General features: G+C 35.4%; 1 protein-coding gene across 3 annotated transcripts in view; it reads right to left on the bottom strand.

The window, feature by feature from the left end:
* The window catches only part of LOC128250759 (uncharacterized), a 14,210-nt gene that overhangs the window by 8,084 nt on the left and 1,126 nt on the right, over positions 1-5,000 (bottom strand). Inside the window, exon 1 of one of the 3 annotated variants that reach the window (XM_089340850.1) lies at positions 943-1,283. The exons of the other annotated variants lie outside the window; for them this stretch is intronic. The gene's annotated coding sequence lies outside the window, so the exon portion shown is untranslated. Of the gene's footprint in view, positions 1-942; positions 1,284-5,000 lie in introns of those variants that run through there. 3 annotated transcript variants of the gene reach the window in all.

Genomic DNA, 5,000 nt, shown 5'->3' with positions numbered 1-5,000 from the left:
GTGAGTGGATTTGGTAGACGGAAACTGAAAGAAGCCCGTCGTCAGTACCGCCTGACTGGCCTTCATAGGATTTTCGAGCGAGATCGTTGCCAGTGCCCCTGGACTGGCTCTTGTGCGGGTGGCACATAAAAGACACCATTTTGAGCGTGGCCGTTGCCAGTACCGCCTGACTGGCCCTCGTGCGGGTGACACGTAAAAGCACCCACTACACTCTCTGAGTGGTTGGCGTTAGGAAGGGCATCCAGCTGTAGAAACTCTGCCAAATTAGATTGGAGCCTGGTGTTGCCATCCGGTTTCACCAGTCCTCAGTCAAATCGTCCAACCCATGCTAGCATGGAAAGCGGACGTTAAACGATGATGATGATGATGATGATGATAATATATGCCATTAGATTCACTTCAACATTAATTTGTCAAAATATTTTCGTCACCTTGAAACCGCGACCTATTAGCACGGAATTTTGTGAACAGGTCACAGTGTCAAAGCAACGAAAATATTTTGGCAAATTAAATTTAAATGTTGAAGTGAATCAAACGGGTTTTGTGAGTTTTTATAATTTATATTTCGCTTTTGGATTTGGTTTGCAAGATTCTGCATGTGAGTTCGTGTGTTAAAGCATATTCTGTTGTGTCTGGGGAGAGAGATAAGACTATTGAAAAGGTTGCAAAACGCAACGAAAATTTTAGAAGAATAAAAAGAAAGAAGCGGAAATTTTACCGGTGTGTGTGTTAAATTATAAGGCACCAAAAGAGAACGACTCTCCCCAGACACAACAGAATAATTCATATTATTTTCTGTAAATGCAAACACTAGAAAGAGTTTTTTAGCAGTTGATAGTATGCAAAAAACTACTTGAAAAATACAATAAAGTTAAGTATGAAAGTGAACTTATGTTTGCATGAGTTCTAATTAATTAAAATAATTATGAGAATAACATTTACCGGAGTCAGTGATTGGGTTCTGAGGATTTTAGTCTGAAGTCTCACTGTTTCGGGAACGTCTTGTGAATTGAGTTCTGTGAAACGGCAGCATTCAAATGATTTGCTGGTTGTTAAGGTGGGATAAATATAGTGTGATAGGGAGACCTTGAAATACTTTTGTGGTTGTTATTTTGGGATAAATGTGTGTGTGTGGTTGTCTACGTGTAAGTTAGAGACAAATGGACAGAGAGAGAAAGAAAGAGAGAGAGAGAGAGAGAAAGACAGACATAGTGGGTGTTTGTGCAAATGTGAGAGAAAAAGTCAGGCAGGCAAACAGAAAGTGTGTGAGTTTATGGGCGTTTGGGTGTGTGCATGTGTGCGCATATCAAATTTGTGTTTGTGAGAATGTGTGTCTGTGTGTCTGTCTATGTGTGAAGGCCTAAAACTCAAGAACTAACCAATCAATTTCATTCAAATTCTACACATGCATTACTTTGGGTCCATAGAGTGTCATAGGCCCCCAAAAATGTTCAACTTTTTGTGTGTGCGTGACAGAAACTAAAAGAAGCCTGAAGCAAATATGTATGTGTGTGTGTGTATATATATATATATGTATATATATATATATATATATATATCTCAGATGCAGCACAGAATTTTGTCAGTGAACAGGTCGCGGTCTCAAAGCGACGAAAATATTTTGACAAATTAAATTTAAATGTTGAAGTGAATCTAACGGATTTTGTGTGTTATTTTAAATGGCTTATAAACACCTTCCACGCTGCAATTGTTTCATTATTATTTTAAACTTAAACTTCATTCAACTTGTATTTAAAACAATGATAATTTAAAACAATGATAATTTATGTAAGATGTTTTTTTGTATATAATATACATGTTATTATAATGGATGAAGGGATGATTATTGAATGGTTATTATTTTTATATTATGATATTTTTAAAATAATTTTTCTATCTTTATATAATAAGTATTTCATATTAATTCATTTGGTACTTATTGTTGGTTGAGATATATATCTAATTATTGTTCTACTTACGATCTGAAGAGTAGCTATATTTTTGAATAGAATTTATTTTCGATAATTTCAATTGATTTTAATCGATTTAAATTTATTTTCTATTTGAAAATTGGTTATGAAACACGTGTAATCTTTTTATTATATTTATCTTATGATATTTACTTTACTTTATATTATACTCATTTATTGTGCTTTTAATTATTAATTTTTCTATATGTGATAGTGGATTTTCATCGATGAGTTCTTGAAAATTGGTTATTTTCCCTAAAACTATATATTTTATATATACTATAAGGCTCTATTTAATTTTAATTTTTTATAAATTGATTTTAATTGAGTTTTTTACCTGTAATTTTGGATTTTGTCCCTAATATTATTATTATTATATATATATATATATATATATATATACATATACACTAGGTGGTATCAAACTATTCCCAGACTAGTTTTTTTAATAAAAAATAACTTTTTTACCTAAGGTTTAACATCATTTCCTTCAAAATAGTCACCTAGCTCCTAGCTATTGTACAAAACATTGAAAAGCAGCAAACTCACAATCCAACTAGAAATACACTCTGACCTGCTTAGGGGTCAAGGACTCTCATTTTGAACTTAAGCCAAAGATTGAGATAAGGTCAACCATGTAGTAACTTTTAAAGCCATATCAAATAGCCCCCTTACTTCTTTTTTTTTTTTTTCTCTCTCAAAAGCCATAGTAACCTAGCAAAATATATCAGAAGCTGAGGTTTATGAATGTATACAATTTTTCATTAACAAACATCTAAGAAGTTCGTTGACGGAAGATTGTGTACATTATGACCTTTTTGCATGGAGTTGACAAGTTTATGAGGTAATATAAATTTATCTTGCATTGTATGTGTATTCCATAAGTTGATTCTGTTTCAAATAATGATGCTCGAAGATGGGAATCAATAATAATTATTTTATCTTGTCTTATTTTAATACACATGTTGCATATAACGTATGTATTGCACAACTTTTTACGTAGTATGGAATGAAAAGAAAAATGTTTACTTTAAAGCAGAAGAACGCTTTTCATTCAGCTGTCTAACCTAAAATAGTGGCAAATTGGGTCATACGTGTGTTTTCTACAAGAGGACATATGACCTGGTCACGTGATGGGCAAGTCTCGGTTTAATGCAGGCTGTCCAATCTCTTCACATCACAGACCAGCCTAGCACAGGAAAATTATGTTTGCTCGCCAGAATAGAGTCAACCCACGTTTGAGTTTGGATCTCGGCAGAGAGGCGAGTTATTTGCTGGTAGCCCTGACACGTTACGCGTGTTTCCCGCTGGACATTACATTTTCTTCAGACAGTATCATTCAAGATGTACCAACATTTGCTGTACCGATTCATTTAGCAGTTGAATAAAGTGTAGCAGTTAATTGCAACTCGTTTTCTTGTATTTCTTTTCGCTGTTTATACATAACTCATCGAAACAAAAGATTTAAAACTTGCTAAAACTGAAACGATCATGACGGCAACTTCAATTTCTCTTCTCCTTATTTAAATCACACACACACACACACTTCTTTTAGAATTACTTCGAAGTCTTGGCTGTCCAATGGCTAAGAAAGAGAGGGAGGGAGAGAACAATGTATCATATCTTGTATACACAAGATATACGAGGTATATGGCTAGTTGCTGCAATATATGTCCTGAGATAACATCCCTTATAAACATGCTGTGTTAAAAATACAATGAATATGAGATACAGGAAAAGTGGTCCTAGCAGCGGCTAGTCAGAACACCAGATGAACTTAAGGGGCGCTGAAAAGTTCCTGGCTTTAAGAGTATCTTGAAAGGCCTGGTTGGAGGCCCAAACTTTTGATTTCTTTTGCGGGGCCGCTGCAGCAAGTGTGTGAATATGAGAGGGGAATACGTTGAATAAAACCATAATTAGCCGATCCACCTGTATTTTCTTTTAGCCAAAGCCAGGAACTATTCAGCACTGCCCCGTACGTGTGTGTCTGTACTTCCATCCGTGTCCACCACCGCTTCACAACTGAGCCGTTCAGTAAAAGTACGATAGAATAAATAACAGGATTTAAAAAAAAAAGGGGGGGGGATAAAGAATACGCACACCACCCGTTTTCGGCATAACCCTAATGCTAACCCTAAACACCCACCAAAAGGCAAGTACTGGGTTCGATTCTTTCAACTGAAACCCTTCAAAGCGGTCTCCCAGCATCGCCGTCTTTCAACGATTGAAGCAAGTGGAAAAGCTAACAGTGTATTACACACACACACACACACACAGAGTATCAGAGTAGTCTCACATTATATCTGGGAATGATATATGAGCAGGTTTCAGAACCCTGACAACTAACTGCTAACAGACAAGGGCAGAAGTCTTTCCGGCAACATCTCCGAGAAAATACAGACCTTGCGCAAGAACTTTACCACGAAGATAAAGAGCTAAGTCGACCTTGACTGAACTGATAAATATTAAAGATACATAGTTTTGCTTTTGCTAGCTTCGTTGCCCATTGTTAATTCAAAATAAATTGGTTTCTAGAAATAAGACAATTTTATTCGGTAAATAAAGACATAAATTAAATAAACTGAAAATCTTCCCGGAACTCTGGTTTAAGCACCTCTAACTTTCAATTTTGTGAAGTTTTAGAAACTTTTTGCGAATTTGTGTTCTACACACAGGAATTCATACGAGTTGGAAAAAAAAAAAAGAAGATTATTTCTTAAAACTCCGTTCCTCTTCTTCCAGCAATAAATCCTAAAAGTTCCACTTTTTTCGATTTTTTATTTCTAAATCAGAGTTTAAAATACGGAAAGTCCGAATTTTTTGCTTAAATGCTACCAATGAACTCCCGTTGGGTGAATCATCATTCCATTAAATGTGTTTATGGAGAGGAAAATATTGAAAAACGTCCAATACATGTCAAAGTGACGAAGAAACCAGGAGGGTATCAAGTGGTTGTGAGGTGTGCTAAAAATGACAGCCAAATCGTCCTTAAATCACGCACCCACACACCAAATTTTTTTGGCATAATCG

Source organism: Octopus bimaculoides, chromosome 24, assembly GCF_046866305.1.
Source record: "Octopus bimaculoides isolate indiv1 chromosome 24, ASM4686630v1, whole genome shotgun sequence".
NCBI lineage: Eukaryota > Metazoa > Mollusca > Cephalopoda > Octopoda > Octopodidae > Octopus > Octopus bimaculoides.
The sequence above is the reverse complement of the archived record's forward strand: the minus strand, read 5'-3'. Positions and strand labels throughout refer to the sequence as shown.